We start from the raw sequence: 17,527 nt of genomic DNA on the forward strand, positions 1-17,527 counted from the left end.
TTTAACAATAACTGGAGGCACCCTGGTTGGGAAACGCTGCCTTTAGGGTCAAAAGTAACAATCGGAGGGGTACACACTTAAAATAGAATTTTTAATAAAGATGCTGAAAACAACCCCCACATTTGAAATAATATAGACAAAGAACACACAATGTATTTGGCCTAATCCAAAGGGTCCCTCACATTTGCCGATGAAGTTGCACTCGGGGACGAAAAATCAATTGCACATCCACTAATGGCCTAGGGTAAAACTGAAAAGGGTGGATCAAGGGCTATTAAACCTGGGGTGTATACAAGCCCTTTAACCCCCTTAAGGACCGAGCCCTTTTTCACCTTAAGGACCGGAGCGTTTTTTGCAATTCTGACCACTGTCACTTTAAACATTAATAACTCTGGAATGCTTTTAGTTATCATTCTGATTCAGAGATTGTTTTTTCGTGACATATTCTACTTTAACTTAGTGGTAAAATTTTATGGTAACTTGCATCCTTTCTTGGTGAAAAATCACCAAATTTGAGGGAAAAAATGAAAATTTTGCATTTTTCTAACTTTGAAGCTCTCTGCTTGTAAGGAAAATGGATATTCAAAATATTTTATTTTTGGGTTCACATAGACAATATGTCTACTTTATGTTTTTAATCATAAAATTGACAAGTTTTTACTTTTGGAAGACACCAGAGGGCTTCAAAGTTCAGCAGCAATTTTGAAATTTTTCACAAAATTTTCAAAATCGCTATTTTTCATGGACCAGTTCAGGTTTGAAGTGGATTTGAAGGGTCTTCATATTAGAAATACCCCATAAAAGACCCCATTATAAAAACTACACCCCCCAAAGTATTCAAAATGACATTCAGTAAGTGTATTAACCCTTCAGGTGTTTCACAGGAATAGCAGCAAAGTGAAGGAGAAAATTCAAAATCTTTTTTTTACACTCGCATGTTCTTGTAGACCCAATTTTTGAATTTTTGCAAGGGGTAAAAAGGAGAAAATTTTTACTTGTATTTGAAACCCAATTTCTCTCGAGTAAGCACATACCTCATATGTCTATGTAAATTGTTCAGCGGGCGCAGTAGAGGGCTCAGATGGGAAGGAGCGACAAATGGTTTTTGGGGGGCATGTCACCTTTAGGAAGCCCCTATGGTGCCAGAACAGCAAAAAAACACACATGGCATACCATTTTGGAAACTAGACCCCTCGGGGAACGTAACAAGGGGTAATGTGAACCTTAATACCCTACAGGTGTTTCACGACTTTTGCATATGTGAACATTTTTTATTTTTTTTTACCTAAAATGCTTGGTTTCCCAAAATTTTTACATTTTTAAAAAGGGTAATAGCAGAAAACACCCCCCAAAATTTGAAGCCCAATTTCTCCCTATTCAGAAAACACCCCATATGGGTGTGAAAAGTGCTCTGCTGGCGCACTACAGGTCTCAGAAGAGGAGTCACATTTGGCTTTTTGAAAGCAAATTTTGCTCTGGGGGCATGCCGCATTTAGGAAGCCCCTATGGTGCCAGGACAGCAAAAAAAACACATGGCATACCATTTTGGAAACTAGACCCCTCGGGGAACGTAACGAGGGGTTAAGTGAACCTTTATACCCCACAGGTGTTTCATGACTTTTGTATATGTAAAAAAAAAAAAATTTTTTTTACCTAAAATGCTTGTTTTCCCAAAAACATTTTTAAAAAGGGTAATAGCAGAAAATAACCCAAAAAAGCCCACTTTCTCCCGAGTACGGCGATACCCCATATGTGACCCTTAACTGTTGCCTTGAAATACCACAGGGCTCCAAAGTGAGAGTGCCATGCGCAATTGAGGCCTAAATTAGGGATTGCATAGGGGTGGACATAGGGGTATTCTACGCCAGTGAGTCCCAAACAGGGGGCCTCCAGCTGTTGTAAAACTCCCAGCATGCCTGGACAGTCAGTGGCTATCTGGCAATACTGGGAGTAGTTGTTTTGCAACAGCTGGAGGCTCCGTTCTGAAAACAGTGGCGTACCAGACGTTTTTTATTGGGGAGGGGGGCTGTGTAGGGGTATGTGTATATGTAGTGTTTTTTACTTTATATTTTATTGTGTGTTAGTGTAGTGTAGTGTTTTTAGGGTACAGTCGCACGGGCGGGGGGTTCACAGTAGTTTCTCGCTGGCAGTTTGAGCTGCGACAGAATTTGCCACAGCTCAAACTTGCAGCCGGATACTTACTGTAATCCTCCGCCCATATGAGTGTACCCTGTACGTTCACATTGGGGGGGAAACATCCAGCTGTTGCAAAACTACAACTCCCAGCATGTACGGTCTATCAGTGCATGCTGGGAGTTGTAGTTTTGCAACAGCTGGAGACACACAGGTTGTGAAACACCGAGTTTGGTAACAAACTCAGTGTTTTGCAACCAGTGTGCCTTCAGCTGTTGCAAAAGCTACAACCCCCAGCATGTACGGACAGCGGAAGGGCATGCTGGGTCTTGTAGTTATGCAACAGCCGGAGGCATACTACATTTGCTGGGGATTGTAGTTATGCAACAGCTGGAGACACTCTGGTTTACTACTTAACTCAGTGTGCCTTCAGCTGTTGCAAAACTACAACTCTCAGCAGTCACCGACAGCCAACGGACATGCTGGGAGTTGTAGTTATGCAACCACCAGATGCACCACTACAACTCCCAGCATGCACTTTAGCTGATTGTGCAAGCTGGGAGTTGTAGTTACACAACAGCTGAAGGTACACTTTTCCATAGAAAGAATGTGCCTCCAGCTGTTGCATAACTACAGCTCCCAGCATGCCCTTGTTGCATGCTGGGAGCTGTTGCTAAGCAACAGCAGGAGGCTGTCACTCACCTCCAACGATCCACACTGCAGGACTGTCCCTCGCCGCCGCCGTCGCTCCTGGGGCCCCGATCCCAACAGGGACGCCGGGGATCGGGGTCCCCAGCACCGGGGGTCGTCTTCCCGCACCCGCTCACGTCCTCTGGAAGAGGGGCGGAGCGGGTTGCGGGAGTGACACCCGCAGCAGGTGCCCTGATTGGTCGGCCGGTAATCCGGCCGACGAATCAGGGCGATCGTGAGGTGGCACCAGTGCCACCTCACTCCTGCAGACTCTGGCTGTTCGGGGCCGTCTCTGACGGCCCCGATCAGCCAGTAATTCCGGGTCATCGGGTCACTAGAGATAATGACCCCCCTGGGCGATATGCCGGGATGCCTGCTGAACGATTTCAGCAGGCATCCGGCTCCCCTCCGGCTAGCGGTGGGGGCCGGAAATGCTCAGGGCGTATCCATACGCCCTCGGTCCTTAAGGACTTGGAAACGGGGGCGTATGGATATGCCCTATGTCCTTAAGGGGTTAAAGTGGTACTCCACCCCTAGACATCTTATCCCCTATCGAAAGGATAGGGGATAGGATGTCAGATCGTGGGGGCCCCCGGAGTCTAGGCTGCAGCACCCACCTGTTGCGGCTTCCAAAAACGCTGGAGGCTTTGGCTCCCGACCACGGTGATGGGAAATTGTGACGTCACTACTCCGCCCCCTTGTGACGTCAAGCCCCGCCCCTCCCCTCAATGCAAGTCTATGGGAGGGGGCATGACGGCTGTCACGTCCCCTCCCATAGACTTAAATTGAGGGGGCGGGGTGTGACTGCACACAGGGGCCCAGTCGTGTTTGCCCGAGCTCCCATCACCATGGTCGTGTGAGGCGTTAGGATGAGAGCCTCCAGCGATGCCGGAAGCTGCAACAGGTGGGTGCTGAAGCAGAGATCCCGGGGATCTCACATCTTATCCCCTATCCTTTTGATAGGGGATAAGATGTCTAGGGGCAGAGTATCACTTTAAAGCCCTAACAGGGATATATGGTGAATCTACCCCTGCTCCCAAAGGAACAGTCGGCGCACTCACCCTAAAAAGGGTGACTTCTGCCCCAAACTACCCCTTGGACTCTCCCTAAAAATCCCTCAATTAACACCCGTGCACCGGTATAACCCGATGTTTCTGCCACAGTTGGTTCCTCAGGGGTTAGACTGCATTCACATCTCATTTTTACAATACGGTTCCTGTATCAGTTTTTTGTAAAAAAAAAAAAAAAAAACTGGTATGGTTTTATGTTTGTCCTTAAAATTCTTCTTGTTCTGTTTGTGGGAAGAACTTTCGGCGTGCACTGCGCATGTGCAAACTGCAAAACTATATTGTGCAAACCGGATGGAACTGTATGCACATACGGTTCTGTACGGTTCCCATTGACCACCATTTAAAAAAATGGTAGACTACGGATTTGTGTACGTGAAAAAAACGGATAAAACCATAAATGGTGCAAAATGTACACAACCAGATGCTACGGTTGGCATACGGTTTCCAGTGACGTCTATACATACGGTTTGCAATACGGTTCTATACCGTTTTTACACTGAAACCGGATCTGGGAACTGTATTGCAAAAACGAGATGTGAATTCAGCCTTAACAAGACAAAACTAGAGATCACTGGAGGGTCAAATCCAAAATTCAACTAAAACAAAGAAAGCAATAAGGAGATATTTTAACACTTACCGTAAAATCTTTCTATCGGCTCCATTGGGGGGACACAGACCGTGGGTGTATCTTGCTGTCTCTAGGAGGTGTGACACTATGGTAATAAAAAAAAGTCAGCTCCTCCCAGCAGGATACACCCGCCTTCAGGCTCTGAGCTAGTCCGTTATAAGTTCCAGAGCAATAGGAGAAGACCAATAGGGCAAAGAAAAGACCTAAAACTGTCCGAGAACCAGAAGAAAAAACATAACTGAACACACCCTCGGACAGAGAACCAAAGGAAAAACCCAAAAAGGGTGGGAGCTGTGTCCCGCAATGGATCCTTTGAGAAAGATTTTACAGTAAGTGTTTAAAAAAAAAAATAATCTCCTTTTCTCTATCTGCTCATTGGGGGACAGAGACCGTGGGACGTACCAAAGCCGTCCCTTGGGTGGGCAGATAAGTAATCGGGCAGACGGCCGATCCACTCCCGCCTGCAGCACTTAACGACCCTGACTAGCATCAGCCGATGCAAAAGTATGAACTCATAAAACCTCGAGAGAGTGTGCAAAGACGACCAGGTAGCCGCCTTGCAAATCTGCGAGGCCGAGGCTCTATTCTGGAGAGCCCAGGAAGCCCCAACAGAACGGGTAGAATGAGCCACAACCCTGAAAGGAGGAATTTTCCCCTTACAGCGATAGGCTTCCGCAATGGCGGACCAAATCCACCGAGAAATGGTGGCCTTGGAAGCAGGTTGTCCCTTGCGACGACCTTCCGTAAGGACGACAAAGGTATCACACTGACGAAACGAAGAAGTGATGGAGAGATAAGACCGAACAGCCCAAAACTACATCCAGCTTGTGTAGTAAGCGGTCCTTTAGGATGAGAAGGAGCCGGACGGGAGGACAATATCCTCATTGAGATGAAAGGCCGAGACCACCTTAGTCAAAAAGGAAGGAACTGGGCGGAAAACGACCTGTCCTGGTGGATCACCAGAAACGGAGAATGGCAGGAAAGAACTGCCAGTTGAGACACCCTCCGGATGGAGGTGATAGCAACAAGAAAGCCACTTTCCAAGAAAGGAGGCGGAGAGGCACTGCTCTGGAGGGCATTCAGAACCAAGTTCAAGTCCCAAGGGAGAGAAGGTGACCGATAAGAAGGAAAAGCGTGCGCCACTCCTTGCATGAAGGTCATGAGAAAAATAAACCAGGGGCCAAAACCTGACCTTTAAGGGAACTGAGAGACAACCCCAGTTCCAACCCCGACTGCAAAAAAGGAGAGAAGACGGGGAACCGAGAAGGTCACCGGGGAGAAATCCTGAGCTTCACACCAATGAAAATAAAACCGCCAAGTACGGTGGTAAATTCGTGCGGAGGAGGGCTTACGAGCCCAGAGCATGGTGTGAATGACTTGGGAAGAGAACCCGCAGGCCCTCAAAACCGCGGTCTCAACCGTCATGCCAACAAATGCAGCGACTGTAAATTGGGGTGGCAAGAGGACCCTGAGAGAGTAGGTCTGGGCGGAGTGGAAGGCGCAGAGGAGCGTCGTCCAGGAGCCTGACTACGTCGGTGTACCAAGACCTTCGGGGCCAAACGAGCTACCAGAAAGGCAAGGACGTCCTCTGCCTTGAGCTTACTCAGCACCCTAGGAAGGTGCGGAAGAGGAGGGAACAGATAAGGTAGGGAGAACCCCACCCAAGGGTCCCGGAACTTGGACACAAACGGGAGGATCTTCCTATTGTGCCGTAACGCGAAGAGGTCGCAGAGCTGCGTGAAGACCTCCGGATGAAGAGACCACTTGCTGGGGTCGGGTGAGGACCGACTGAGGAAGTCCGCTTCCCAGTTGAACACTCCCGGAATGTGAAACGCTGAAATGGCCGGAACCTTACTCTCCGCCCAGGTGAATCTTGGTCACCTCTGCCATGGCTGCCGAGCGCCGCCCTGTCGATTATGTACGCCACGGCTGTGGCGTTGTCCGACTGAACGCGGACAGGACGAGACTGAAGACGGGACTCCCAATAAAGAAGAACCGCCCGTAATTCCAATATGTTTATCGGAAAAAGGATCTCCAGGGGGGACCAGAGTCCCTGGACCGTCCAATCCCTGAACACGCCGCCCCAGCCTGACAGGCTGGCAACCATTGTAACAACCTGCCAGAGAAGGGGAAGAAATGACCACCCTTGGAGAAGAAGGGGGGAGCGGAGCCACCAGAGCAGAGACTGACTGACCCTGCGAGGGAGAACAATCTGACGATCGAGGGACAGAGGAGACCTGTTCCATCGAGAGAGAATCGCCAGTTGAAGGGGGCGGTAATGAAACTGGGTACAGCCTCCATAGTTGCCACCACCCGACCCAGGACGTCCATACTGTGCAGATGGAGACTGATACTTGGGTCCGAAAGGAGCGGACCCTCGAACAGAGCGCCAGACGTTTGTCCAAGAAAAATGTGGGCAGAGGCCATCGAATCGAAGTCCCAGGAAGGTTAGACTGGGTAGGACAGAAGACTGATTTGTCCCGGTTGACCATCCACCCGAAGCGAGTCAGAGAGTGGAGAGTGACGTCCAGATTATCGAGAGTCTGGGCTCTGGTCAGAGCCTTAATGAGAGGGTCGTACAGATAGGATAAGAGCTTACCTAATGGAGTCTTCAGTGAAGTCTTCAGCCAGCTTATGGTCCCTGCATCACGCCTAGCTGCTATGCGCGAGCGAGGCGAGCACGGAAATAGGGGGACTTGGACCCATGAGGTACCACCCAGGCGCTGACCGTTGGCGAGGAGGGGTTAACAGTGCATATACGCAATGTCTGTGCCCCCTCACTCGCAATGGGGAAACAGTGAACCGCAGTCCCTGAGTCCCCATCTGAAAACGGAAAAGAAAGGGAATAAAAACTAACACGTCCCTATACTAGGAAAATAAAAAACAGAAGACCTGGACTGGAGAATCCAGACCATGTCCACCTCCTTCAGACACTAAGCTTAAACTGACTACCTCAGGGCCTGAAGGTGGGTATATCCTGCTGGGAGGAGCTGACTTTTTTTATTACCATAGTGTCACACCTCCTAGAGACAGCAGCATACACCCCACGGTCTGTGTCCCCCAATGGAGCCGATAGAGAAAAGGTAAATTCACTATTAGAGTTGAGCGAACTTCGTCGCCATCACGTCACTACGAACCCCGCTCTATTGGATGAAGGGATGGCATGCGCAGCAACGTGATGACGACGATGGAGAGCACCGACGATGCAGGGGATCCTGAAGAGGACGCACCGGAGCCCCTAGGACAGGTAAGTGATCGTCAGCGGACCACACGGGGCACCGTAAGCGTCTATCTGGTGGTAGCTGAAGCAGTCTGCGCTGCCGGATAGCCGTTTATGCGATGGCCCCGACATACAAAAGCATCGTATGTTGATGCTGCCTTCACCATGTGATGGACTCTGAGAGTGATCGTATGCTGAAATGATCCTATGTCGGGGCCATTGTAGGTCGGGGGGGTCACTGTATTCTAAATATTCGCGAAATCGCAAATTGCCGATTATTCGCGATAAAAATTCGCATTACAAATATTCGTGCTCAACACTAATGCAGATGAGCATAGAAAACTCAATAAACAGTATAAGCGGAAACAAAAGCCAAGTCCCACTGATGGGGATGAGGAGCAGAGAAATCTCCACAATGACAACTCCCTGTAGGTTACCAGGAGAATCTACTCCCAGTACCCATGACGTCCCAGGATGATTGGCGCAGTGGCAGGAGTCCCAGCTGGACTATGTCTAGGGTCAAACGTAAGCAGAACACAGGAAGGCGCACACTATAGGGTAATCATCGTATATTGTGGATGCTCGGCCATCGCCTACTGTGAGGTAGAAAGTTCACTCCCTGCTGAGATCTGACCACACATATGCCGCAAAACATGGTGGGAAATCATGGCAGAGGTATTGTGGCCTCCAATGCTTCAGTCATGGCAGTGTTTCCCGACCGGGGTGCCTCCAGCTGTTGCAAAACTTTAACTCCCAGCTGGGAGTTGTAGTTTTGCTACAGCTGGAGGCACATCAGCTGGGAAACCAGTAAGTCATGGGATTTAAAGGGGTACTTAATTGGAAAAAAATGTTTGAATCAACTACTGCCAGAAAGTTAAACAGATTTGTAAATTACTTCTATTTAAAAAAAAAAAGTATCCTTCCAGTAGCTGCTGTATGATCCACAGGAAGTTCTTTTCTTTTTGAATTTCCTTTCTGCCTGACCACAGTGCTCTCTGCTGACACCTCTGTCCATGTATGGAAATACCCCATGTGTGGAGGTCAAGTGCACTGCGGGCGCACTACAATGCTCAGGAGAGAAGGAGTCACATTTGGCTTTTGGAAAGCAAATTGTGCTGAAATGGTTTTTGGGGGGCAGATCGCATATAGGAAGCCCCTATGGTGCCAGGACAGCAAAAAAAAAAAAAAAAAAAAGGAACAATGGGTGCAGTGAACCTTAACACCCCACAGGTGTTTGACGATGTGTAAATGGTTTTTTTTTCCTCACTAAAATGCTGGTTTTCCCAAAAATTTTACAAGGGGTAATAGGAGAAAATGCCCCCCAAAATGTGTAATTCCATCTTTTCTGAGTATGGTAATACCCCATGTGTGGACGTCAAGTGCTCTGCGGGCGCACTACAATGCTCAGAAGAGGAGTCACATTTGCACATTTTGCTGAAATGTTTTTTTGGGGGAATGTCGCATTTAGGGAGCCCCTATGGTGCCAGAACAGCAAAAAAATAAAACACATGGCATACTATTTTGAAAACTTCACCCCTCAAGGAACGTAACAAGGGGTACAGTGAGCCTTACCATCCCACAGGTGTTTGATAAATGTTCATTATAATGGGATGTGTAAAGGAAAAATTTGATGTTTTTACACTAAAATGCTGGGGTTACCCCAAATGTTTCATTTTCACAAGTAGTAACAGGAGAAAATGTCATTGTAAATTTGTAAACATTTCTTTGGAGTAAGGACATACCTCATGTCTGGATGTTAGCAGCTCTGCGGGTGCACACTGTACTCTTAGGTGCAGGAGCGCAGTCAAGGTCCTTGATCCTTGAGCTTTCGCATTGCTGCGTATGGAGCCAAAACAGTGGGACCCCCCTCAAGGGGAATTACATGGGGTAAATAACTGGGGTACACTAAATAACTACGGTAAAATGGGGTACAGTGGGATGCAAAATCATAAAACCGATTATGTTCCCAGAATGATGACCCAGAGCATAGCCAAAACTAAAGAATATGCCCACCCCAAACCCTATGCTCTGAATCCTCATTCTGGGAATGGGATGTGTGTGGCCGTCCCTAACCTGTTACCTCAAATGCGCACCCGCTCAGGTGGAGAGAGAGTGCTGCGCATTTGAGGCAACAAAAAAAGTCCCCGATGATAGTGACTCGGTGACCCATGACCCATTTTTGGAAAAAATACCCCCAGAGGTCTTATTAGGTTTTTTTTTTTATAAAACAGTTTTTGGGCAATTTAGTGGTTTTATGGTGTTAACATTTGGAATGTACCCTGGACTTGGTACATTGGGGTCAAATTATGGAAAATTAAAATGAAAAGGGAAAATTTAGTACTGCATGGAAGTGTGATACTCCCTGAAGCAGCCTATGCAGAGGCCCGGATGATCGGGGCAAGTGTTACACTGAGTGGTGGTGTCCCTCCGTCTCCCCTCCTGTGACACACTCTGCATTTTTTCTGGGCTCGTCCCTTCTTTCCAGTGTGGGGGACCTCACCTGGAAAGTGTTGGCCTGGGACGATCCTGGCACCTATAACTTCAGTTCCTTCTGAACTCCGGCCTGCTCTTTCCCGGTCAGCAAAGATCAGGACCTTTAGGACTTCTTCTTGGAACTGGAGGAATGTCCCTGTGTTGCCAGCGTACTGGGACAGTACAAAAGAGTTGTACATGGCAACCTGTACCAAGTAGACCGCAACTTTCTTGTACCCTACACGTGTTTTCTGCATGGCGTTATATGGCTTGAGGACTTGATCTGAGAGATCAACTCCCCCCATATACCGATTGTAGTCCAGAATACAATCGGACTTGAGGACCGGTGTTGTGGTACCTCGCACAGGGACAGGTGAGCTGCTGTTACCATGAATAGTGGTGAGTATAAGGACATCCCTCTTATCCTTATACTTCACCAACAACAGGTTATCATGGGTCAGGGCACGGGACTCACCCTTGGGGATAGGTGTCTGGACCAAATTTATAGGGAGGCCTCTCTGGTCCTTCCGCACGGTCCCACAAGCGGACGTGGATCTGGCGGAAAGGGATGTGAAGAGAGGGATGCTGGTATAAAAGTTGTCCACGTATACGTGGAAACCCTTATCCAGCAATGGGTGCACAAGGTCCCAAACGATTTTCCCGCTAACACCCAGAGTGGGGGAACAATCAGGGGGTTTAATACGGGAATCTCGTCCCTCATACACTCTAAACTTGAGAGTCTACCCGGAGGTACTCTCACAAAGTTTATATAGCTTCACGCCATACCGCGCCCGCTTCGAGGGAATATACTGGCAAAAGATGAGTCTCCCCTTAAAACTTATAAAAGACTCATCGACCGAGAGCTCCCTGAGGGGTACATAGGCCTCCAAAAATTTGGCCCCAAAGTGATCGATGACCGGCCTCACTTTGTAAAGCCGGTCATAGGTGGGATCACCTCGGGGTGGACATGCCTCACTATCTGCATAATGGAGGCATTTCCGAATCCCCTCCATGTCATGATCATACTGTAAAGCGGGGTCTGGTAGAGGACGTCCCCGCTCCAGTAATGACGAGCACTTGGTTTTTTGACCAGGCCCATATGCAGCGAGAGGCCCCAAAATGTCCTCATTTCGGCTGCACTGACAGCGTACCATTTATTGGGCCTGGCCAAAAAAGAATCAGGGTGGTGGGCGATGAGCTGCCTGGCGTACAGATTCGTCTGCTCCACCATGTGATTGACCAGGCCGTCACTGAAAAAATAAGGCAGCTTTCACACTATGAGGTTCTCCCGTTAATACACGTACGTTTGAAACATAATTATTAACACACGTTAAACAACCCCATTCAAGTCAATGGGTTTTTTCGTCTACCCTTTGTCACCCGTCATAGCCCATCATGACTAACGTACGTTAGTTGTGACGGGAGAAATAACGTGACATGCACTAATTTTTCGCACGTCACAAGAAACGGGTAAATTAACGTACGTTATTTTTAACATTGAAGTCTTTGGCCGGACATACGTTAGAATATACACCCGTTAATGCCCGTTATTATAACGGACATTATTTTTACTGAGCATGCTCAGAAGAGGTGACAACAGTAGACTCCTGCAGTGCGGAGGGACTACTACTACTCCCATCATGGAACAGACTTGTTTCCATGATGGGAGTAGTAATTCCCCACTGCAGGAGTCTGCCGCTGGCTGGGGAGGTTACATTAGTGTTTGTCCTATTACCCCCATCATAGAACAGACTCTGTTCCATGATGGGGATTGTCGTACAGGGGCTGAGGGATTGATCGCACCGCGTCTCACTACTGACAACCGATGCGATCAGAAGTTATTAAGCAGGGGAGCGGGCGGCATGGTCCGCAACCCTGCGATCACCGATGTATTTTTTACTTTCATTTTTAAATTCCCCGCAGGGATCCCTGAATGGCCGGTACTGAGGAGCCCCCGCCAGCGCATTTATAAGTATATATCTATACCCCCCGCCAGCGCATACTGTGACCCCGCCAGCGCATTTATAAGTATATATCTATACCCCCCTCCAGCGCATACTGTGACCCCGCCAGCGCATTTATAAGTGTATATCTATACCCCCCGCCAGCGCATTTATAAGTATATATCTATACCCCCGCCAGCGCATAGTGTGATCCCGCCAGCGCATTTATAAGTGTATATCTATACCCCCCGCCAGCGCATTTATAAGTGTATATCTATACCCCCCGCCAGCGCATTTATAAGTATATATCTATACCCCCGCCAGCGCATAGTGTGATCCCGCCAGCGCATTTATAAGTATATATCTATACCCCCGCCAGCGCATACTGTGACCCCGCCAGCGCATTTATAAGTATATATCTATACCCCCCGCTAGCGCATACTGTGACCCCGCCAGCGCATTTATAAGTATATATCTATACCCCCCGCCAGCGCATACTGTGACCCCGCCAGCGCATTTATAAGTATATATCTATACCCCCCTCCAGCGCATACTGTGACCCCGCCAGCGCATTTATAAGTGTATATCTATACCCCCCGCCAGCGCATTTATAAGTATATATCTATACCCCCGCCAGCGCATAGTGTGATCCCGCCAGCGCATTTATAAGTGTATATCTATACCCCCCGCCAGCGCATTTATAAGTGTATATCTATACCCCCCGCCAGCGCATTTATAAGTATATATCTATACCCCCGCCAGCGCATAGTGTGATCCCGCCAGCGCATTTATAAGTATATATCTATACCCCCGCCAGCGCATACTGTGACCCCGCCAGCGCATTTATAAGTATATATCTATACCCCCCCCGCCAGCGCATACTGTGACCCCGTCAGCGCATTTATAAGTATATATCTATACCCCCCGCCAGCGCATACTGTGACCCCGCCAGCGCATTTATAAGTATATATCTATACCCCCCCTGCCAGCGAATACTGTGACCCCGCCAGCGCATTTATAAGTATATATCTATACCCCCGCCAGCGCATACTGTGACCCCGCCAGCGCATTTATAAGTATATATCTATACCCCCCCGCCAGCGCATACTGTGACCCCGCCAGCGCATTTATAAGTATATATCTATACCCCCCCGCCAGCGCATACTGTGACCCCGCCAGTGCATTTATAAGTATATATCTATACCCCCCCGCCAGCGAATACTGTGACCCCGCCAGCGCATTTATAAATGTATATCTATACCCCCCACCAGCGCATACTGTGACCCCGCCAGCGCATTTATAAGTATATATCTATACCCCCCGCAAGCGCATACTGTGACCCCGCCAGCGCATTTATAAGTGTATATCTATACCCCCCACCAGCGCATATAAGTATATATCTAGCCCCCGCCAGCGCATACTGTGACCCCGCCAGTGCATTTATAAGTGTATATCTATACCCCCCGCCAGCGCATTTATAAGTGTATATCTATACCCCCCGCCAGCGCATTTATAAGTGTATATCTATACCCCCCGCCAGCGCATTTATAAGTGTATATCTATACCCCCCGCCAGCGCATTTATAAGTGTATATCTATACCCCCCGCCAGCGCATACTGTGACCCCGCCAGCGCATTTATAAGTATATATCTATACCCCCCGCCAGCGCATTTATAAGTATATATCTAGCCCCCGCCAGCGCATACTGTGACCCCGCCAGCGCATTTATAAGTGTATATCTATACCCCCCGCCAGCGCATTTATAAGTATATATCTAGCCCCCGCCAGCGCATTTATAAGTATATATCTATACCCCCGCCAGCGCATAGTGTGATCCCGCCAGCGCATTTATAAGTGTATATCTATACCCCCCGCCAGCGCATTTATAAGTATATATCTATACCCCCGCCAGCGCATAGTGTGATCCCGCCAGCGCATTTATAAGTGTATATCTATACCCCCCGCCAGCGCATTTATAAGTATATATCTATACCCCCGCCAGCGCATAGTGTGATCCCGCCAGCGCATTTATAAGTATATATCTATACCCCCGCCAGCGCATACTGTGACCCCGCCAGCGCATTTATAAGTATATATCTATACCCCCCCCCCCGCCAGCGCATACTGTGACCCCGCCAGCGCATTTATAAGTATATATCTATACCCCCCCGCCAGCGCATACTGTGACCCCGCCAGTGCATTTATAAGTATATATCTATACCCCCCCGCCAGCGAATACTGTGACCCCGCCAGCGCATTTATAAATGTATATCTATACCCCCCACCAGCGCATACTGTGACCCCGCCAGCGCATTTATAAGTGTATATCTATACCCCCCGCCAGCGCATATAAGTATATATCTAGCCCCCGCCAGCGCATACTGTGACCCCGCCGGTGCATTTATAAGTATATATCTATACCCCCCGCCAGCGCATTTATAAGTGTATATCTATACCCCCCGCCAGCGCATTTATAAGTGTATATCTATACCCCCCGCCAGCGCATACTGTGACCCCGCCAGCGCATTTATAAGTATATATCTATACCCCCCGCCAGCGCATTTATAAGTATATATCTAGCCCCCGCCAGCGCATACTGTGACCCCGCCAGCGCATTTATAAGTGTATATCTATACCCCCCGCCAGCGCATTTATAAGTATATATCTATACCCCCCTCCAGTGCATACTGTGACCCCGCCAGCGCATTTATAAGTGTATATCTATACCCCCCGCCAGCGCATTTATAAGTATATATCTATACCCCCGCCAGCGCATAGTGTGATCCCGCCAGCGCATTTATAAGTGTATATCTATACCCCCCGCCAGCGCATTTATAAGTATATATCTATACCCCCGCCAGCGCATAGTGTGATCCCGCCAGCGCATTTATAAGTATATATCTATACCCCCGCCAGCGCATACTGTGACCCCGCCAGCGCATTTATAAGTATATATCTATACCCCCCCCGCCAGCGCATACTGTGACCCCGCCAGCGCATTTATAAGTATATATCTATACCCCCCCGCCAGCGCATACTGTGACCCCGCCAGTGCATTTATAAGTATATATCTATACCCCCCCCGCCAGCGCATACTGTGACCCCGCCAGCGCATTTATAAGTATATATCTATACCCCCGCCAGCGCATACTGTGACCCCGCCAGCGCATTTATAAGTATATATCTATGTATATAGTATATATATATATATATACTGGCATTTATAAGTATATATCTATACCCCCCGCCAGCGCATACTGTGACCCCGCCAGCGCATTTATAAGTGTATATCTATACCCCCCGCCAGCGCATACTGTGACCCCGCCAGCGCATTTATAAGTATATATCTATACCCCCCGCCAGCGCATATAAGTATATATCTTGCCCCCGCCAGCGCATTTGTCCTCATTTTCTATTGCAGCGCTATAAGTGACAACCATAACTATCAGAACGTATTCAGCAGCCGCCCTGCCAGATGATCCTGACAGATATACAAATCATTCATATCGCGGCAGCTGCATATGTATAAAGAAGCGCTGTGGGGGGCAGATAATGCTATATGTCTGCCCCCCAGCACATCTATATACATATACAGCTGCCTCTCTATGAATTAATAGTATATCTATCAGGATCATCTGGCGGGGTCACAGTATGCGCTGGTGGGGGCTAGATATATACTTATATGCGCTGGCGGGGTCACAGTATGCGCTGGCGGGGGGTATAGATATATACTTATAAATGCGCTGGCAGGGTCACAGTATGCGCTGGCGGGGGTATAGATATACACTTATAAATGCGCTGGCGGGGGGTATAGCTATATACTTATAAATGCGCTGGCGGGGTCACAGTATGCGCTGGCGGGGATATAGATATATACTTATAAATGCGCTGGCAGGGGGTATAGATATACACTTATAAATGCGCTGGCGGGGTCACAGTATGCGCTGGTGGGGGCTAGATATATACTTATATGCGCTGGCGGGGGTATAGATATATAGTTATAAATGCGCTGGCGGGGGTCACAGTATGCGCTGGCGGGGATATAGATATATACTTATAAATGCGCTGGCAGGGGGTATAGATATACACTTATAAATGCGCTGGCGGGGTCACAGTATGCGCTGGTGGGGGCTAGATATATACTTATATGCGCTGGCGGGGGTATAGATATATAGTTATAAATGCGCTGGCGGGGTCACAGTATGCGCTGGCGGGGGGTATAGATATATACTTATAAATGCGCTGGCGGGGTCACAGTATGCACTGGCGGGGGGTATAGATATATACTTATATGTGCTGGTGGGGTCACAGTATGCACTGGCGGGGGGTATAGATATATACTTATATGTGCTGGTGGGGTCACAGTATGCGCTGACGGGGGGTATAGATATATACTTATAAATGCGCTGGCGGGGTCACAGTATGCGCTGGCGGGGGCTAGATATATACTTGTATGCGCTGGCGGGGGGTATAGATATATACTTATAAATGCGCTGGCGGGGGGTATAGATATATACTTATAAATGCGCTGGTGGGGTCACAGTATGTGCTGGCGGGGGGTATAGATATATACTTATAAATGCGCTGGCGGGGTCACAGTATGCGCTGGCGGGATCACAGTATGCGCTGGCGGAGGGGTATAGCTATATACTTATAAATGGGCTGGCGGGGTCATACTTTTATTAATGCGCTGGCGGGGGCTAGATATGTAGCCCTCTATGCCTGCCCCCCCCCCCCCCCCCAATAAACACTTTTATTATACATATGTCCCCTCACATTGTCCATTTTTAAAACCCCAGGGGGATCCCTGATTGGCTCCTCAGTACCGGCCATTCAGAGCTCCCCGCGGGGAATTTAAAAATGAAAGTAAAAAATACATTGGTGATCGCAGGGTTGTGGATCATGCCGCCCGCTCCTCTGCTTAATAACTTCTGATCACATCGGGTCTCAGTAGTGAGACGCGGTGCGATCAATCCCTCAGCCCCTGTACTACAACCCCCATCATGGAACAGAGTCTGTTCAATGATGGGAGTAGTAGTACAAACACTAATGTAACCTCCCCAGCTGTCTGCAGACTCCCGCTGCTAGGCATTTACTACTCCCATCATGGAAACAAGTGTGTTCCATGATGGGAGTAGTAGTAGTCCTGGCTGTGGGAGTCTAGGCAGATGTTTTGTAGCATCCCTTAATTCACCCGTTATTAAACGTCTGTTAATAATACATAATAACAACGTTTATTAACGGGTGAACTTCATAGTGTGAAAGCAGCCTACCTGAGAAAGTCTAATTCAGTGAACCCGGCCGTGGCAATCCGGATTCTGGAGTCGCCAACAAACTCGTGGCTGATAACCCTCTGGGGGTCTCCAGACAG

This window comes from Hyla sarda, chromosome 9, assembly GCF_029499605.1.
Source record: "Hyla sarda isolate aHylSar1 chromosome 9, aHylSar1.hap1, whole genome shotgun sequence".
Classification (NCBI taxonomy): domain Eukaryota; kingdom Metazoa; phylum Chordata; class Amphibia; order Anura; family Hylidae; genus Hyla; species Hyla sarda.